Source organism: Sapajus apella, unplaced genomic scaffold (genome assembly GCF_009761245.1).
Source record: "Sapajus apella isolate SASKATOON/1434 unplaced genomic scaffold, GSC_monkey_1.0 scaffold49, whole genome shotgun sequence".
Taxonomy (NCBI): Eukaryota; Metazoa; Chordata; class Mammalia; order Primates; family Cebidae; genus Sapajus; species Sapajus apella.
This window is the reverse complement of record NW_022436989.1, coordinates 6,091,390-6,112,860: the sequence shown is the minus strand read 5'-3', so window position 1 is coordinate 6,112,860 and position 21,471 is coordinate 6,091,390. Positions and strand designations below refer to the sequence as shown.

At 40.3% G+C, this 21,471-nt stretch overlaps 1 protein-coding gene and 1 pseudogene across 3 annotated transcripts in view; one reads left to right on the top strand and one right to left on the bottom strand.

Annotated features, from left to right (window-relative positions):
• Positions 1-21,471, bottom strand: part of PLD5 (phospholipase D family member 5) — a 377,410-nt gene that overhangs the window by 241,071 nt on the left and 114,868 nt on the right. The gene's annotated exons all lie outside the window — the stretch shown is intronic.
• On the top strand, positions 57-5,968 carry LOC116525894 (annotated as a pseudogene).

Genomic DNA, 21,471 nt, shown 5'->3' with positions numbered 1-21,471 from the left:
TTTGTAAGATAAAAATTACTAAAGCTCCTTTTCCAGTTACCATGCCATGAGGATCCATGAGCAGCAAAGTCTCTCAGGACGCCCTGTATGAGATGGTGCGGAAGGTCCTGCATGGAACCAGTGCAAGTGCCCCACGTTTTTGGAAACTGGAGTTGCAGATCAGTTTGATGAACTACGATCCTCAGAAGGACAAATGCTTCTCGGGCACCGTCAGGTGTAAGTCTATCCCCCACTCAAAGTGTGTGTCCTGGGGGACCAGCAGCACTGTAACAAGGCCAAGGCTGTGGACATCCCCTACACGGACACCGAGGTGCTGAAAACACCCAACCTGAACAAGAAACTGGTCAAGAAGCTGGCCAAGAAGTAGGATGCCCTTTTGGCCTCAGAGTCATTGATCATACAATCCCATAAATCCTTGGCCCGGACCTACATAGGGCTGACACGTTCCCTTCCCTGTGGACACACAATGAAAACAAAGTGAATGAGGTGAAGTTCCACAATCAAGTTTGAGATGACAAGGGTGCCGTGTCTGGCTGTGGCTGTTGGCCATGGAAGTGTTATAGAAAATAAGCTTGTATGTAATATTCACCTGATTGTCAAATTCCTAGTGTCATTACTCAAGAAAAATTGGCAGAATGTCTAGGCTTTGTATATCAAGTGCACCATGGGCAAGCCCCCAGTGCCTGCATTAAAGCACATTCTAATAAATTCTACCCCCACCAGTCAAAAAAAAATTACTAAAGCTCACTCAAAAAAGATAGCTAACCCAAATACCCTCATATCAATGAAAGAAAATGAGTTTTTAGTTAAAAAGCTTCCCACAGTAAACACTCCAGGTTTAAGTAGCATCGTTAGTGAGTTCTGCCAACATTTGAGAGGTAAATAGTGCCAGTTCTACTCAAGATATTCCACAACATGAACATGAAAACGCTTCCCAATTCATTACATGAGGTCAGCATTATCTTGATACAAAAAGCATACAGAGACTTAAATATATTTTTGGCCCTACTGTTTTAGGATACACTATTGAAGAATTTATTCAGCAGATCTGTATCTAATGTCTTCCCTGTGCAAAGAGGAATATGGGGTTCTGCAATGATCATGACCTCAACAGGGAACAGAATTGTTCAATTTCCTCTTCAAATTCCTTATAAAAATTGCAAAAGGTCTCTATCTACCTCAGTTTATCTTTAATTGAAAAATGAACATCAGTTACACAGTTTTCTTATTGTCCCATGCCTAACTAAAGTGATCTCAATGGCACTAAAGGATGTGTTTGTTTCAGGAAATTCTCGTTGTTTTTCTCGTTGTTTTTACTGGACCAGAATGAAAATGATTTCTGTAGCAATCTAGATGATTCATTCCTTTTCAAGTAGTTGTATTTCAATTGGTACAAAAGTAATTGTAGGTTTTGCCATTAAAAGTAATGGTAAGGCCGGGCGCAGTGGCTCAAGCCTGTAATCCCAGCACTGTGGGAGGCCGAGGCGGGTGGATCACGAGGTCAAGAGATCGAGACCATCCTGGTCAACATGGTGAAACCCCGTCTCTACTAAAAATACAAGAAATTAGCTAGGCATGATGGCACGTGCCTGTAATCCCAGCGACTCAGGAGGCTGGGGCAGGAGAATTGCCTGAACCCAGGAGGCGGAGGTTGAGGTGAGCCGAGATCGCGCCATTGCACTCCAGCCTGGGTAACAAGAGCGAAACTCCGTCTCAGAAAAAAAAAAAAAAAAAAAAAAAAAAGTAATGGTAATAAATTACCATTTATCATTAACAAATTACCATTGGTAATTGGTAATTTATTGCCATTAGTTTTAGTGGCAAAGCCCCCACTTGCTTTTATAGTAATAAATTCAGTGTTAAATATGCACTAGTTCATTTTCTACCTTCAATCTCTTCCACTATATTGAGCTCCTCGAGTTCTAGGATCTTGCCTAGATCCATAATGCCTGCAGACATGTTCAATAAATATTTGTTAAATGAGTGATGAGTAAGTGAATAAATTTAAAAATGGCAAAGGCTAATAAATCAATAATTCTTCTGTTTTACAACTCTGGTCATTTATTTATTTATTTTACTACTTATAAACTTCCATTGATTCCCATAACAGAAACATATTGATTTGCAAAATTTGTCAAGCAAAAAGTTAAACACTCTGAGCCCATATTAGCATACAAAATAAATAATATGTGGTACAGAGGGCACCTTTTTAAAAATAGCAAGACAGAGAATGGAAATTAAGTTTGAATGAACCTCTGCCCTAACTCCTTTCTCCTTCCCCTGTTCTCCTCCTTCTTTCAATCTCTCTCTCTCTCTCTCTCTCTCTCTCTCTCTCTCTCTCTGGACCTCCTTCTTCTTCTTCTTTTTTTAATCCCTTCAATGCTTTCCAAACCCACCACTGCTCTTGCTCTCTTTCAAATCTGCCAATGCTCCCTGACACCGAAACCTCCTCTTGATTCAATGTCCAATCCAGAGCAGAGCTTGCATGGGGCTTTAAGAAACTATCCCTCTGCTCTGATTACAAGGGGCCTACAGAAATACAAATGATGACAACCTGAGGCAAGGGGTAATAAATGAAATCTTACAGAGTGAGCTCACTGATAGTAGAAAGAAGAAAGGAAGAAGTTAAACATTTTAGTAGATATTTAAAAAGATATAGAGGACCTTACATCACTGAAGGAATAAAACGTAACCTGTGGCTCCTGAATATTCCTCAATTTACCTTCTCTTCACTGTTAATTTTTAAAATTTATCTATTTGTTCTTTCAAAGACTCAGGTAGAAGCCCATCATAAGCTATGACCACAGCAACAGCTATTTCTACATACCAGCAGGATGATCTCAAAAAGCTCTGCTTTGTGGAGCCAGGTAGAGTACGAGAATGTCTGAACAAAGCACCACACTGAGCCACAATGTTTTATCCAGTCGCTGTTCATATAGCAGTCACTAACTACAAGGAGAGTGCAGGTTTACTATGGTTACAGAGTGAAAGAAAGCTCTGTGGAGTTGCTGTCAGGCTATTCATACATCTCCCTCTCATTTAGTCATTGATAGCAATTGCTCTTCAATTCTTTGTGCTTCTGTACCACAACATACTTATTATTCCCTCAAAAGCAGCACAAACCACCCAAACTCCTAAAACACAAAGTTAGTTATTAGATCACAGAAGCAGGAAAAGGAAAAGGGATAAGCATGGTTTACATATGCGTTTTCTCTTTCAGAGGAGAAATGCTTTTTCAGTTTCTCCATTCATCAGAGAGGCTGACATTTTCCTTCATCGCCCAGGTTTTCTTAGGGCTCTGAAAACAAGACCCCAAAATGACACCCTCAGAAGCAAATATTTTTCTTTAACCCTCACCTGCCCGCCTCTCTCTCAATGCCATTCTTCCCCGGGGCTACCCATAGAAACCAGAATGCTAAAGAAACCAGAATCTAAAGCCAGCCATAAAACTTAAAAATATTACTATAACGTTCCCCTCTGCCGTTCCGTATAAAAATTGGCCATGAGGAAATTATGTGGGTCATAAGACCCCTATTCCAGAGACAGCCCTGCCCCACATCCAGAAGGAAGAAATGTTGCACAGAAAGGCCAAGAAAAGTCTAGACAGACAAGACTTGCTGGGTTTCCTTGCTCCATCTATTAGCATTAGGTCTTACCCTTTTAGTCTAATTATATTTCTACACGCTGTTCATACGTTGTTAAACTTCAGCATAAAAATGGACAATCTACAGCATATCCTTGAGTCTTCATTCTGAAGCCTCCTGTGTTGACAAAATAAATAATTTTTATGCCTTTCTCTAATTAATCTGCCTTTTGCAAGTTGATTTTTTTCAGCAAAGCTTCAGGAGTCAAGGGCCTTGGCCCCTGTGCTTTTACATACAGGGACGGCAATCACCAGCACCTATTTTCCTGTGGCTTTACAGTTTACAAAGCCATTTTGCATGCTTGGCTGTCACTCCCTGCTCTCATCTATCCTACCCCTCTCTCTTTGGTCAATATCCCTGAGCTACCTAACCATCCAGCCTAGCCCTACCCAGCACATCCTAGCCTTTCTCTCAGAGTCTGCAGGTAGCAGAAATAGGCTAGAGGTTTGTTTAGGGCTGCATCTGGGCAGATAATGGTTCTATTACGCTATTCTGGCATCTATATCTTGGATGCCACTGTGCAGTCAACTGTGCTGTCTGCCTCATTCTAAAGGCCCCCATTCTTCTCAGCCATGCCCTAAGAGCTGTGCTATCCAGTTTTCTTTGGAGAGGTCTGAGCAGCACTGCTGGTTCTGCAAGGATATCAAATTGGGATATCATAACTGCCTGCCTCCCAGAGGAGTTTCATTCTTCAACAGTAAACACAGCTTCTTTCAACAAAAGCTTCTGAGAATGGATGCCATGCCACTCAGCCTAAGAAATAAGATTTCATATTCTAGATAGCGACATGACCCAGGTCCCAGACATGTACAGCTCCTAAGGGAAAAAGCAGGTAAATAAATAAAACAACAAACTTAACAACAAAAAATACAAACAACTCAATTTAAAAATGAGTGAAGGACTTCAATGGACATTTCTCCAAAGTAAATATACAAATGATTAATAAGCACATGAAAAGATGTTCAACATTACTATAGAAAAATGAAAAATCAAAACCACAATTAGATACTTCGCACTCATTAGGATGACTTCACACTCATTAGGATGACAAGTAACCAAAAAGTGAAAAATAACAAATATTAGTGTGAAAGTGGAGAGATCAGAACCCTATGCATTGTTAGTGGGAATGTAAAATGTTGCAACCACTGTAAAAGATAGTGTGGTTTCTCAAAAAATTTAAGATAAGATTACCTTATGATCCAGTGATTCCATTCCTAGGTATACATCAAAAAGAATGGAAAGCAGGGACTCAAACAGAGACTTGTACAACAAGGTTCTTAGTAGCATTATTCATAATAGCCAAAGTGTAGAAACAATACAAATTAGCAGATGAAAAAAAAACAAAAACAAAAACAAATTAGCAGATGAAGGGATCAACAAAAAGTAATATGTACATAGAACAAAATATTATTCCACCTTAAAAGAAAAAGAAATTCTAACACATGCCACAACAATAAGTGAACTTGAAAACATACTTAGTGAAATAATCTTGACACAAAAAGACAAATGTATGATTTCTACTTATATGAGGTACTTAGAGTAGCCAAATTCAAAGAGACAAAAGTAGAACAGTGATTACCAGGGGCTAGGGAAAAGGGAGGAATGGGGAGCAATTGCTTAATGGGTATAGAATTCCAGGTCTGCAAGATGAAAAAAGTTCTGTGGATGGATGGTGGCAATGATAGCACAACAACACGAATGTACTTAAAACTACTAAACCGTACACTTAAGAATGGTTAAAATGGTAAATTTTATGTTATGCGTATTTTACCACAATTAAAAAACCATCTAGCATTGTGGCTTGCACCTGTAATCCATGCACTTTTGTAGGCTGAGGCAGGTGGATCACTTGAGGCCAGGAGTTCAAGACCAGCCTGGCCAACATGGCAAAACTCTGTCTTTACAAAAAATACACAAATTAGCCGGGAGTGTTGATGCATGCCTGTAATCCCAGCTACTCAGGAGGCTGAGACATGAGAATCACTTGAACCTGGCAGGTGGAGGTTGCAGCAAGCAGAGATCACACCACTGTACTCCAGTCTGGGTGAGAAAGCAAGAATCTATCTATTAAAAAAATTAAATAAATAAATAAATAAATAAAAAATAAAAAAATATAGAAGAGAAAGGAAAACAACCAAGAACTGGAAGGTTTGGACTTTATCAGCTTTTCCTTCCTACATAGGTCTCTCCCTAAATAATCCAAAGCCTTTCTCTGTGGCTCTGGTTCCCTCTCCTCTCATTCCTAGGTCTTTCATACTTCAGAACTTTTCTTCCACATTCCAATAGAGCCAATTTTAGATGGCATTTCTACTTCTCCTGTCTAGGAAGCAACTAGCTAAACATATGTGTCCAGCAGTGGAAGACGTGGAGTAACCAGCCTTCCACTCAACTTAAACGTAACATGGACTTTGTTTGCCATTCTGTGTATGGTGTGCCCTGAGGTCATCCACATTTAGAAACTTGCATTCCCAGGTGAAATCTGTGTTCTTACCTATAATCTACTCAGCTGTCCTTCAGATGGCTCCCATGCTAGAGCATACCTGGGCCTTGGCTGCCCACTCCTTACCCTCTTAGTGTATTCTTCTCTGCATGTACCTGGTTTCACCCCACCTAATGTCAAAGGTTTGTGCAAATAAAGACATGTGTATAAGTTTGGAATGGGAGCACCACCAGCCATTGTTAACATGTTAGATACCAAGGAAAAGGGGAAAAACTGTCTTCCAAGAAACACTGCAATATGCAAATCTTCACCTGAACCTTGAGCACAACAGCATCCAGAAAAAGTTTTATGGGCATACAATCAACACTTCCTCATTTTGTAAAAATTCCCTTTACTGATGGTAGGAAGCCTGGCTCCCAGTCTATTTAATATTTGTATCTATTTGGTCACTTCCCCTATATACCACCAATCCTTTCAACCCTGCCAGACTATTGCCTCCCTCAAACGGCTTCCCCACTTAGCTCCAAACCCACTGGTGCCTCCAACAAATGTTAGGGAAAGAAAACAGGAAGGGTGCTTGAACTTTTCAGATCTATTGCTCTGGCTGCCGCCGGAGAATAGGCTTTAAGAGGACAAGCGTGGGATCCAGAACAGTTAGGAGTCCACCTGTTCACCAGTGCCAACAAGAGACAAATGACTTAAGAGATAAAAATAAGTGAGGGAATCCAAAATTTGTCTTGGAATTAGAACTGGAGAGGCAGCTGACACACTGGCTGTTTGGGGTGTGCATGAGGGAAAGGAGGGATGGTGGATGTTTCCCAGGGTTTGACTCAGGCAACTGATAGCAGAGACTTTGACGCAAACAAAAACAACAAAAAACTGAGCACAGAAGAGGTTTGGAACGAGGTGAAAGTTATCAAGGGTTGTGTTTTGGAAATTTTAAGTGAGATTAATATTAACGGGCAATGCCAAGTAAGTGGGTGAAGACTGACATCGGCAGTATTAATCATGGCATTTAACACTGTGGGACTAAAAGAGATCATCAAGGGAAAGAATGGAGATAGAAATGAAAAGTGAGCCTGAGGCCAAGCCCTATAGCACTGTGCCCTGGAGAGGCAGGTGAGAGGAGGAGCCAGGAACAAAAGCAGGAGAGGCTGAGAGGTGGGAGTGGTGGCCTGAGAACAGTGTTTCAAGCAGGAGGGAACATTTAACTCTGCCCCAGGTCACTAAGCTGTCAAGTCAAGAAAGAGAAGTGCCTAATCGACTTGGCTTCAAGGAGCTTGTAGAAAGAGCTTGATAAATGCATCTTCACTGGTGTGGTAAGGATGGTTGGAGGAACGCTGAAAAATGAATAGAAAATGTCTTTCCGCATGTTCTCACTCATAGGCGGGTGTTGAACAATGAGAACACATGGACACAGGGAGGGGAGCACTACACACTGGGGTCAGTTGGGGGGAAATAGGGGAGGGACGGTGGGGGGTGGGGAGTTGGGGAGAGATAGCAAGGGGAGAGATGCCAGATGTAGGTGATGGAGAGGAGGGCAGCAAATCACACTGCCACGTGTGTACCTATGCAACAATCTTGCATGTTCTTCACATGTACCCCAAAACCTAAAATGCAATAAAATAAAATAAAAAAAGAAATAAAATATCTTTCTGGCAATGGGGGGAACTAGTTATCAGGAGAAACCTTCCTGACTGAAAACATCTTAAACAGCTAATAAGATATTTATCACATTAGTATTTTATATTAAAAACAGGCATAAAGCCTCCTTAGGAAAAATAAGAGCTTTAATTATACATGTTTCGTCAAAATAAATATTGATGGTTATTAATTATATTCAAAAAGGTTTTACATCTCTTCTGTTACATGTCTTCAAGGACTGATATGTTTTTAGCAAAATATTTGCAGGTATAAAACTCATTTCTCTTAGGTTTAAAGTGATAGCTTTCAGGACAGAATTAGCTTCTTCATTGAATTCTGATTTGTGGTAGAAACAAATGTCAGCTGTCTACCAAATGTGGATCCAGCACATCATTCTCCTGCACTTCCCTTTTCTCTCATGCTTAGCAGCTGCTAAACGGAATCAGCGATTCTATCTCAGTTCCAAGAGTCCTATGTTTTTAGCTTGAATTTTTTCCATCTCTCATTAGTAAGCTCATTTTTTAAAATGTATTTTTCCTTTTATAACTATTTTTAATTGACACAATCAATGTACATATTTATGGGATACAGTGTGATATTTTGACACATGTATACGAAGTGTAATGAAGAGATCTCAAATTTTTTCCTTTATTAATTCAATTTATATTTAACTTGCAAGACTTTTTACATTTAAGACATTTCTCTATGCCCTCATTTTTATATTAAAGCCCCTTTTCTCCTTTTCCTTGTTTTTCATTTACTTTTTTTTCCTTTCTTTTCCTTTTTTTTGGGGGGCGGGGAGGGCAGGGTTTCTGCTCAGACCATGCTTGATTTTTAGAAATATCTGGCTGAGGCGGGTGGATCACGAGGTCAAGAGATCGAGATCATCCTGGTCAACATGGTGAAATCCCGTCTCTACTAAAAATACAAAACATTAGCTGGGCATGGTGGCACATGCCTGTAATCCCAGATACTCAGGAGGTTGAGGCAGGAGAATTGCCTGAACCCAGGAGGCGGAGGTTGCAGTGAGCCGAGATCGCGCCATTGCACTCCAGCCTGGGTAACAAGAGTGGAACTCCGTCTCAAAAAAAAAAAAAAAAAAGAAACATCTTTCTCCCTCATTTTCTGTTAAATTTTTTCTTTTCTTTGCAGTACCAGAAGCTTCTGCCTAAGCTTTTGTCTAATTTTATCTTTAAATGAAAGCTGGCTGTGTCAATTTTTATAAATACAAAATGTGCAGACTACTTTCCTCTTAGTCCAAGCATTTTGGGCATCCTTAGAAGGGCAAAATCTTGTCAAGACTAGAAAAATCAAGATCCTTTAATTTGAAGACGGGGCTGCATTCATGCTTTGCATAATCTGAAGCATATGACACAAAGATCTTTCGCCTTTCCAACACAGCTCTGCCTGCCAGAGCCATGGACTGGCAGGACTTTGGAAAAGACCCGCTGCGTTTTCCTGAGGTTTCTTCCATGTACTGTTTTTGTTTGCTTGTTTGTTAAAATAAAAGGAAATTTGTGTATGTACTTTTTGGAAAGTAAAAATCCAAGCACTTGGCTTTCACTGTCATATCAAGCTGTCTGGCCACAGGGGCAAAGCACTTGCATTGCTAGTGGAATCCACTGCAAAACCCAGTTGACTTTGGCAATGGCTGTTTCCTGAGTCCTGCATCTGTGGACTTTAAGATTCCACTTTGCAACTTGCAGAATTTGTGTCTGCATTTCTTATCGTCTTTACAATCTTCTCAGGATGACCAGGGTCTTTCCACAATATTCCAACCAGTTCCGGTGACTGATTGATAACCGGATGATTTTCCTGGCTCTGAGTCTGAAGAAAACACACCATTAAATTACATTCTCTTCTCCTGTACATACTGGGTAATAAAGGAGAAAGAAACCACAGGTGGCTGGGGGTTTCCACGTGTTGCTGGCTATAGCTACTTCTCCTCACAGGGATCCAGAATGGATCCCAGCTTTTCCGCTTCCTGAGTCCTGAGTGGCTGGCGAAAGATTTATTCTCTCTGCTTTGACAAAACTTTTAGAATAGTATTTATATCACATCATTTCATGTCCAAAAATTTCTGCTTCGTCCAACAGCAGAACATTAAAGAATTGTATCTACCGGCTAAATCCAATTCCTTGGTCTTCCTTTGGGATATGCCCTCTGAGTGAATTAATATTGCCACAATGATGCTTCCTCTTATTCATTTACACTCAACATGATCTCTAGGATTTCTGCCTCTGATACAAATCATCTAAGCTCACTGTAGCAAGCGTTTTGTGAAATGTGATGGGATCTCATTTGTTTGGATGGCCAGTTCTCTTGGTGTGATGATTTGCTTACCACCTATTTCTCCTTAACATCTTGTTTCTTCTTAAAAGAATTTCTAGGATGGAAATAAAAAATGTGAATTACCTTTTGATGAAGCAGTACTCTCTGGAAATCTCCCTTGAAGATACACCTTCACTAAAAGAGACAACACATGCAAAACGTCTTTCTCATGGGATTCTCGCTAGTAGTAAAATATTGGGAAATAAATATTGATCAGTAGGACAAGTGACTAATTCTGAGTCTGAGGAAGGAAAAGTACCAGGTGAGCTTCAGATATATTTTTTGTGCCAAAAAGCAAGGAAGCTCTCAACAACCACTGGAACATGTCAAGAGGATCCAAGAATCAGCTTAAAGGAGCTCTCACCGGCCAAATTCAGGACACTTTGAGTAGCAAAAGGAACACTTAATAACTACAAGTCACTATAAAACACTGAATAAAATCAAAATCTATAAGTCCAGTGATAATCAAAAAACAAAGGAAAGAAAAATGAAAATTTTCATTACTAAGTATCATTAGTACACCAATTCCTTATTCTGAACATCAAAAATTAAAGGGAAAAAAGTAAGCATTTACCCTAACTTTTCGGGAGAAATTGTGCTTTATTCCCAAATGATGAGGGAAAGCTTTTAAAAATAAATGCAGAAGAAATGCTAGAATCAGAAAATGATGGCCAAAAAGATATTTGCATGGTGCCAAATATTACCGTATTAGTTTGCTAAAGCTGCTGTAGTGAAATGCCATCCACTGAGTGGCTGAAGTAACAGAAATGTAGTGTCTCCTAGTTCTGGAATGCAGAAGTTCAAGGATCAAGGCGCTGACCAGGTGCTTCCTCCTGAGACCTCTGAGGGAGGGATCCATTCCAGGCCTCTCTCCTTGGCTTGTAGGTAGCCATCTTCTCACTGTGTCTCTTTGCATCATCTTTCCCCTATATGTTTCTGTCTCTGTGTCCAAGCTTCTCTATTTTATAAGAACATCAGTGGTCAAGAGTTCAAGACCAGCCCAGCCAACACAGCAAAACCCTGTCTCTACTAAAAATACAAAAATTAGCTGGGTGTGATGGCGTGCTCCTGTGATCCTAGCTTCCCACGAGGCTGAGAGGCATGAGAATCACTGGAACCCAGGGGGCAGAGGCTGCAGTGAGCTGAGATTACACCATTGCACTCCAGCCTGGGTGACTCTGTCTCTAAACAATAACAACAACAACAACAACAACAAACAAACAAACAAAAAAACACCAGGCACATTGTATTAGGTTTCACCCTAACCGCTTTAACTTAATCTCTGTAAAGATCCTATTTCCAAATAGGGGTCTCATTCTAAGGTACTTGGGGACAGGACTCCAACGTATCTTTTTGATGGGGAACACAATTCAACCCAAAATAATTACCTTAGAAGTGACTTGCTCATGTTTAAGGAAAACAGATACTTTTGGAATACAAATATTTGGTGATCACAAGCTTAATTAGGTGATCCATTGAGCATCAGTAACAGTGGGACAACCTGACCTCATGTACCTCCCGATGTGATGGACTGAGAAGTGACAGCATCACCTACACAGTCTGCTGGCCACACAGCAAACCTGAACTCAGTCTAGTCTGCAGGCCTTCCTTCAGTGTACAGGAAGGAAAAACAAGGCAAACGCATCCCACACATCACAGCGTCGTATTCAGACAAACTCAGAATACAAAGCACTCTACAACACATCTGAGTTGCAGAAGTCAATGCCATAAACTAATGTATCAGAACTTCTCGAGAATTGGCTAAAGAAAAACCATATCAGTAAATAACAATATATGGGTCTTGACTGTACTCTGGTTAGGAAAAAAAAAAAAAGAGGCTTTATAATAGAATCTGGAGACAATTGAGATTTGAATATAGACTGATATTAGGGAAGGAGGGGGCTATGTGCTTCCTGCCGTACAGGTATTGTTCAATGTTCTATGGAGATTGTCTATTTTTAGCGGAAGTACAGCAAGTATCATATCTGCAAAATATTTTCAAATAGGTTTTGTTAAATCAATTTGTCATCACTAAAAGATTGCTATACTAACCCTTTACACTGCAAATTCATGATCAAAGAGAAAAGGGGGAAATCATACTCACAGCAGATGTAGCAAATCTTAACAACTGTTGAATTTAAATGGGAAATATATGAGTAATCATTTTACTTCTTTTGAAATATTTCACAATAAAAAGTTGGAAGAAAAAGATCTAATGAATAAAAGCACTTAATTTCATTATCACCAGTGTCCCATCTATTAGATGCATTTACCATCAAGATCCCAGCAGGATATGTGTGTCACTTGATAAGCTAATTCTAAATTGTACACATATTTCAAAAGGGCCAGAAAATAATCAAGATCCTCCTGAAGGAGATTAATAATGTGAGATTTTCCCTGCCACATATCAAGGCTCCTAACAAGGCTAAAGTGATTCCGAATATGTGATTCGTACAGGCATAGGAAAATATACCAATGGAACAGAACTGAGAATCTGGAAGCGTGGAAGCACAGAATTTAGGATAGTGATGACATCCAGGTCAGAGGGTAGGGTGGACGAGGGATAAGATTGGAGAGATATCTAAGAGGGTTTCAACTGTTCTAGAAATGCACTATTTTCTTAAATTATACTTTAAGTTCTGGAGTACATGTGCAGATCTTGCAGGATTGTTGCATAGGTACACACATGCCATGGTGGTTTACCACCTCCATCCCCCGGTCACCTACATCTGGCATGTCTCCCAATGTTATCCCTCCCCAACCTCCCCATCCCCTGCTATCACTCCCCTAGCCCCCTACCCCCTAATAGACCCCAGTGTGTGATGCTCCCCTCCCTGTGTCCATGTGTTCTCACTGTTCAACACCCACTTATGAGTGAGAACATGTGGTGTTTGGTTTTCTGTTCTTGTGTCAGTTTGCTGAGAATGACGTTTCCAGATTCATCCATGTCCCTATAAAGGACATGAACTCGTCTTTTTTATGGTTATGTAGTATTGCATGGTATATATGTGCCACATTTTCTTTGTCCAGTCTGTCGCTGATGGGCATTTGGGTTGGTTCCAGGTCTTTGCTATGGTAAACAGTGCCACAATGAACATACATGTGCATGTATCTTTATAATAGAATGATTTACAATCCTTTGGGTATATACCCAGTAATGTGATTGCTGGGTCAAATGGTATTTCTATTTCTCGATCCTTGAGGAATCATCACAGTGTCTTGCACAATGGTTGAACTAATTTATATTCTCACCAACAGTGTAAAAGTGTTCCTATTTCTCCACATCCTCTCCAGCATCTGTTGTCTACAGATTTTTTAATGATCCTAAACAAAAAGAACAAAGCTGGAGGCATCACACTACTTGACTTCAAACTACACTACAAGGCTACAGTAATCAAAACAGCATGGTACTCATACCAAAACAGATATAGACCAATGGAACAGAACAGAAGCCTCGGAATTAATGTCACACATCTACAACCACCTGATCTTTAACAAGCCTGACAAAACAAGCATGGGGGAAAGGATTCCCTATTTAATAAATTGTGTTGGGAAAACTGGCTAACCATGTGCAGAAACTGGATCACTTCCTTACATCTTACACGAAAATTAACTCCAGATAGATTGAAGTTTTAAACATAAGACCTAACACCATCAAAAACTCTAGAAAAAAACCTAGGCAATACCATTCAGGACATAGGCATAGACAAGGACTTCATGACTAAAACACCAAAAGCAATGGCAACAAAAGCCAAAATAGACAAATGGAATATAATTAAACTTAAGAGCTTCTACACAGCAAAATAAACTATTATTAGAGTGAACCAGCAACCCATAGACTGGGAAAAAATTTTTGTAAGCTACCCATCTGACAAAGGACTAATATCCAGAATCTACAAAGAAATAAAGCAGATTTACAAGAAAAAAATAAGCCCCATCCAAAAGTGGGCAAAGACTATGAACACTTTTCGAAAGAAGACATTTATGTGGCCAAGAAACATATGAAAAAATGCTCATCATCACTGGTCATTAGAGAAATGCAAATCAAAACCACATTGAGATACCATCTCACGCCAATTAGAAATGCGCTATTTCTTAGGCTGGTAATACATATATATATGAGTTCAGTTTATTATTCTTTAAAGAATACATATGTATTATATATAATTTTATACATGATATATATTAAAATAAAAAATATGGAATGAAGTGGCAAACAAAAGCTGTTTACAGGAATTAAAAGGTAGCAATAAAAAGTATGGAGAACTCTAAAGCAACTTTCATTATAAAGGAAAACTAAGCATCAGGACTGTAGTTGACAGAGGTAGAAAAGGCAGGGTTTGCTGATTTTCTTGTTTGCTAGCTTGTTCGTTCACTGCCACAAAAGATCCCATAGAATGGGAAATACTAATAATGCAGGAAGAAAAGGCAATGATCGTAAAAGCCACAGCACAGACACGGGGTTGCCTTGGATTAGATCAGAGACATTTCCAGAGGGACAAGAGAATATTGTCACAGAGGTAGAAAGCATTTCAGATTTAATGGTGGAAACAAAAATGCTCTGAGTTGGTGGCTTCTCCTTCTTCAACAATGTACTAGACAAAACCATTAACCTAGAAGACAGTGTGATTGTAGAAGGGGATGTGAGGGTTCAGAGAAGAAGGAATGAAAGAGCCCTTTCCTGGGAGTAGTAAAGTCAATGCTTTAGGAAAATGTAGGATTGCTGTGCCGTGATGACCACCCATGTGAAATGTGTGGTCCTGAATGGACGGTGAAATGGGTCAGCACTGCTCTGACATTTTCTCTGGCTACTTTCACTTCAGAAGATGCTTGGGCGGTTTCTATCAGGTGACCACCTCAGGACTCAGTCAAGGATGCAAACATAAGCACAGACCATGGAAGGCAGGTGCGGCAAGGTAGGAACAGAAGACTGAAGGGAGTGACAGATATTTTTAAAAAGTAGTGGATGGAGTTCCACAAGCGGGCTAAGAATTACTGAGGTGGCATAGTAGAGGAAATGTATGTAGAATGTTCAGTACGCAGGTGATGCTGTTCCTGCTAATAATACCACCTAAGGTGTAACCATGGGAATGGCTGGCTGAGACAGTGAGGAGGAAACGCCTATTAAAAATCACTGAGAGTTGGGTGCAGTGGGGCTCACGCCTGTTATCCCAGCACTTTGGGAGGCTGAGGTGGGTGGATCATGAGGCCAGGAGTTTGAGACCAGCCTGGCCAAGATGGTGAAACCCTATCTCTACTAAAAATACAAAAATTAGCCAGCGTAGTGGCTGGCACCTGTAGTCTCAGCTACTCGGGAGGCTGCGGAAGGAGAATTGCTTGACTCCGGGAGGTGGAGGTGGCAGTGATCCAAGATTGTGCCACTGCACTCCAGCCTGGGTGACAAAGTGAGACTCCTTCTCAAAAAAAAAAAAAAAAAAAGAAAAACAATCATTGAGAAACTAGGATATTAACTGGAGGCTTGAAATTGATGTCAAGATCATCAGGAATAATAACATGAGTCTGGAATCAGGAAATTCTGTAAAACTACAAGTCACTTTTCAACCGTAATTTGTAACTAATGTCATAACCTTGTAAGTAAATACTTTTTCTAAGTGTAAAAATACAATTATTTATAAATCCTAAATGCCAGCCCCCTGGTATACATGTTACTTTGTGACTGATTTTCTAACTACTAAAGAGCGCATCTGTAATTTAATCATGCATCTTAGAATTACACATACTCCAAAAAGGTTTTCATTACCCACAACACCAGTTTGCGTAAGTTGGGCCATCCATGTCCTAAGAGTATATCTCTCTTCCAAAGGACTCTGTTTAGATAATATTTATTATGCTACCATGTCAACACGTGGTGTCTAGTAAAATCCCCCAAGAGTGATGAATACCTCACAGAGCTGGGGAAAAAAATAAAACTCTCAAATACTCTTTGAAGGGGAAAAAAATCTGTTTAAGGTTTTCAGAGCTGTATCCAAGCAGCAGATGGAGAAATAAATATGCCACTGAGAATTCCTATACCGTTCCTTGGGCAATACAAAATGATATAAGAAAGGCCAAACTGGCTTGAAAAATATTCATCCATTCCAGCAGTCTCTCTATAGTGACCAGAGTTAGGCTTCATGAGAGATTAATAAACAGTGTGCCCCTAATTTATTTAAGCCTTCCCTGAATAGCTACAAGGAGTGGGCAAGCATGGATTTATGTAGAACCCACTAAACCTCAATGTAGGCTACCATTCTTTTTTATGAGCTAAAGAGGCCATATCATCTCACCCGTAATACAAGTTTGGTGTTCTGCAGTAAATTCTTAGACTCCACTATATACTATTGCTAGAGTGTACCAAATGTGTCATTTACTCTGCTAGGAATAATGATACAAATTATTATTATTATTGAGACAGAGTCTTGCTTTGTCTCCCAGGCTGGAGTACAGTGGCGCCATCTCAGCTCACTGCAACCTCCGCCTCCCGGGTTCAAGAAATTCTCATGCCTAAGCCTTCCAAGCAGCTGGGATTACAGGTGCCCACCACCACATCTGGCTAATTTTTGTATTTTTAGTAGAGATGGTGTTTCACCATTTTGGCCAGACTGGTCTCAAAGATATAAACTATTAAAGCTTCTTCTTAGGGTAATCTGTCCAGAGGAGGAGAGATTCTTTGTCAACTGAAAAGCTCTTAGCATGATGGTACTTAAGTCAGCGTTAGGCAGAGAGAAACAAGGAGAAATATACTGAAAACATATTTGTTCCCTTGTATGCTTAACTTTCTTTTTTAACCCTCGTACAGTTCTTAGATTCAACCTTTACATCTTTATTCTAGTGGTGAATAAAAGGATATAATTATAAAACACTCCATGAGCAAAACCCTGAAAAGTACCATTTCTTCGATGCTGAGGTTGAAGTGACCTTGGTATAATTGTTTATTTCAATTGCAGAAAGCTTGAAAATAATGATGTGTGCACAGCTGAGGGCTAAAGCAATAGAATAAAAATATCTGATTCCATGTTGGTACTGCCACAGTAAGAACATGAAGTTCTTGCGTTTCAGTATGTGGTTTGGCATGAAATCAGTCCCCCATCAGACCCACTAAAAGTATGCCTGACAGCCCGCAGGAAGATTATGTTCTCCCTAAAAAGAGATAATCTCAATTCTTCATGTTAAGGACCCTGAGAAATGACAAGGAAACATGATAGGACCTAAAATGACAAGCAAAGAAGGAAGTGAAAGTTTTTACGGTAGTCAAACGTTGTGGCTCTGGTTGCAGTCTTTCTGTCTGTAGTATTTGTGTCAAGATCTACAGAGGAAGGTCTGGAGCAATGGGTTTTTCTGCAGTTTAGTATGGGAGTTCATTGCAATAGGGTGATCGATATTTCAGTATAACTCTAATGCAGCAAAGTCATATCAACAGGAAAAGTAAAGAACAAATGGAAATTTTTTCCAACAAAACCTGATTTTGAAAAATAAGGATATTTAAAACATACAACAGTTGAGAGAATGACAAAAGAAAAGTATTATTTTGACAGAGCATTTTACTTAGTTTATAGGAAGAGAGGGAGACTTCAGGAAGTTAATTGTAGAAAGGTTTGCATTCTTTTAATCGCAGAAGTAAAGGTATAGTCAATATCAAAAACCAATTTGACCAAAGAAAAGTTTCCACAGGGTTTCCCAGTACCCATTGTATATTGATTGTCCTAGAAATAGAATATCCACCTTATGAAAAGGAAAGTTGAGTGCAAAGAAAGAAAATAGTAATCAGATGCCAGGGCACACATGATATACTCAGCTCTGTCTTGGGCAATGTTTTGGGGAGCAGTGAGGGAGGAACCTGTCAGGAAAATTTGAAAACATGAGCATTTGGTATATTTTGCTTTCATTCACTTCACTAGATTTGGGGATTACAATGAAGAAATTAAACATGTGTACAAAGTAAGCAATAAGAGTATTTTTAGGCCAGGCAGGGTGGCTCATGCCTGTAATCCCAGCACTTTGGGAGGCAGAGAAGGGTGGATCACCTGAGGTGAGGAGTTTCAGACCAGTCAGGCCAACATGGGGAAATCCCGTCTCTACTAAAATACAAAAATTAGCCGGGTGTGGTGGCACGTGCCTGTAATGCCAACTACTCAGGAGGCTGAGGCAGGAGGATCACTTGAACCCGGGAGGCAGAGGTTGCAGTGAGCCAAGATCACGCCACTGCATTCCAGTATGGACAAGAGGAAGACTTCATCTCAACAACAAAAAAGAAAAGAAAAGGAAAAAAGCATTTTTAAATAGACCTATTCCTAAAATATTTAAAAATCTAAAACATGTTTTTACATTTATAGAAATCAAACTTCATTTTTAAAGTTTTACTTCATAGGCAGCAAGTAGCTTTCACTATGTTCAACTTGGGACTTAGGTACTATGCCTTCCTTATTCCCTTCCCCTATGAAGAACTCGTTTGTTTTCTGCCTGTTCTTTCCTGCTTGAAAAACGAATCCCATTGCTTCCTGCATGAGTACCTGCTAAGTACAGTGTGGCTGTAGACAACAGGGTGATTTATAATGAACTTCATCATAGGAATAGCTACTTTCTATTTTTCTAGGGAATCATTAGAGAATTAGGAAACAAGATGAAGGAGATAAATCCAAGAATCAACAAAAATATGGACAAATAGAAACTTGGCCACAAGTAAATCATATGTACTAACTGTTGGAGATACCGCAAGTTTAGAAGGCAAGAAAGAGAGAGGCAGTACTGAAACTCCAGAGTGAGAGATAAGAGAGATGACCGTGGCTAATGAGAATACAGAACATGAAGAGATACAACCTTGAACCGTCGAAAAAGGAGATTAAATATATTCACACAGGCCAGGCGAGATGGCTCAGCCTGTAATCCCAGCACTTTGGGAGGCCAAGGCAGGCCGATCACGAGATCAGGTATTCGAGACCAGCCTGGCCAATATGGTGAAACCCTGTCTCTACTAAAAATACAAAAATTAGCTAGGTGTGGTGGTATGCACCCATAGTCCCAGCTACTTGGGACACTGAGGCAGAAGAATCATTTGAACCCCGGAGGCAGAGGTTGCAATGAGCTGAGATCATGCCACTGCACTCCAACCTGGGCAACAGAGAGAGACTCATACATATATATACAGCTGGTGCTCAACCTACGACCACGATTGGTTCCGACAGACCGGTCGTAACACGATTTGGTCGTAAGTTGAGTAGGCTATATGTACAGTACTGTGAAATGATGTTATAAAAATCCTTAAGTCATATTTTATCATAATTTTCTTTCATTATTGTTAAATATCATAATTTTCTTTGTTCATTTTATGCCATTTGTATCATCTCTACACCATTTTGTTTCTTATTTTTACATTCATCAGGTTTAAGTAAAACACTGCATTACCAGTACAACGGGTTTAATATTTGCAAAACATACAAAATTACAAAATACAGGTGCATACAAAAATACAAAATACAGGTGTAAAAAATGCCATAGGAAACATTTTCCCAATTGCAAAACATATCAAAATATATAAACATGTACGAAACATTTTATTGGCCGCTGGTGCTTGGCTGTGGATCGTTGATGTCATCATCTGAGGCAGCAGTTGGGGTTACCAGAGTTGGTTTTTTCATAAACATGGTGAGCTTTGTCTGAATTGAATGTTTCTTTTTTCTTCATAAATTTCACGATACGGACGAAACACATCGTGCGCCATCCATTCAATCCTTGTAAATCGTTCAATGTTTGGGTCCATTGCTTCGAAATGTATAAGAAATTTATTGGGAGGGGTTTGATGAAAAATATCCAAGACACAAAACACAAATTGCTGTACCGAGTCTGGGATAACAGTTGAAATGGTGCACGTGGAGATGGTAGTGCTGCCGGAAGCTGGTCCGCACTGTCGTACGCCCAGCTGGGCAATGTTTGCGCTGCCAGACGCGGAGCAGTCATGCCTAGCGATTGTGGTCATAAAGTCGAATGGTCGTAAGCTGCATAGGTCGTAAGTCAATCAATACCTGTGTGTGTGTATATATATATCTCTCCAAACAGTAAACAAAGTAGACTGACTGAGTGAACAAAGAGCTTTTAAAATAAACATACAGCACAAGAATTTTAATCAGTGAGAAAAAATAGTCAGACACTGGATGGTCAATAATGGAAATGTCTACAAAGAATAATGCTTATAAAATAAATGCCCTCCTGGTTCCACTCTGCCCTCCAGCTGTCATCTCATTTCTTTCTTTTCCTTCACAGTAACTACTTCAAAACATTTTTCTGCATTCCCTGTTTCCAGTTCCCACTGTTCCACGGAAGGACTGTCAAAGTCATCAACAACCTCTGTGCTGCTGACTCAGCCAGTTCCCATGGCTCCACAGAAGGACTGTCAAGGGCGCCAAGGTCATCAACAACGTCTGTGCTGCTGACTCAGCCAGTTCCCACTGCTCCACAGAAGGACTGTCAAGGGTGTCAAGGTCATCAACAACTCTGTGCTGCTGACTCAGCCAGTTCCCACGGCTCCACAGAAGGACTGTCAAGGGTGTCAAGGTCATGAACAACCTCTGTGCTGCTGACTCAGCCAGTTCCCACTGCTCCATGGAAGGACTGTCAAGGGCGCCAACGTCATCAACAACCTCTGTGCTGCTGACTCAGCCGGCTCCCACTGCTCCACGGAAGGACTGTCAAGGTCATCGACAATCTCTGTGCTGCTGACTCAGCCAGTTCCCACTGCTCCACAGAAGGACTGTCAAGGGCGCCAAGGTCATCAACAACCTCTGTGCTGTGGGCTCAGCTCTCAGTTCTCGCCTGACCTGACCTACCAACAGCATCACTTCCCCGACTTTGAAAATGTGTCTTTAGTTAGCCTGGAAGCCGGCATGCTCTCCATTTTCTTTCTGACTCACTGGTCCCTCTTTTTCAGTCTCCTTTGTTAGTTTCCATTCTGTTTCACATAGCGACATGTTGGAGTGCCCCAAGAATCAGCCTTTGGGCCACTTCTTTTGCCTAGGTCTACTAATTGTTTCATCTAATGTCGTTACTTTAATATCATTGAACGCTGACAATTTTAACATTTTTGTCTCTACATGGACCTTGTTGGACCCTTCCTCCAAAACTCTAGACTCACGTAGCCAAATGGGTATCTACCAAACACCTTGAGCTTTACATGACTGTTCCTCTGTAGACTTGATGGTTGACAGCAACTCCATACTTCCGCGGCTTGAATCATCCTTGACCTCTCTTTTTCTTTCCTCATATTTTCTGGTCAAGTCCCAACTGCTCTCACTTCAAAATAAACTCAGTATTTGAGCACTTCTTATTATCTCCACTGCTATCACCCTAGTCCCAATCGCCATCATTAGAGAAGAAATATAAGGCAGCAGGCTGTAGAACCTGCTGACAGAATAAAAAACT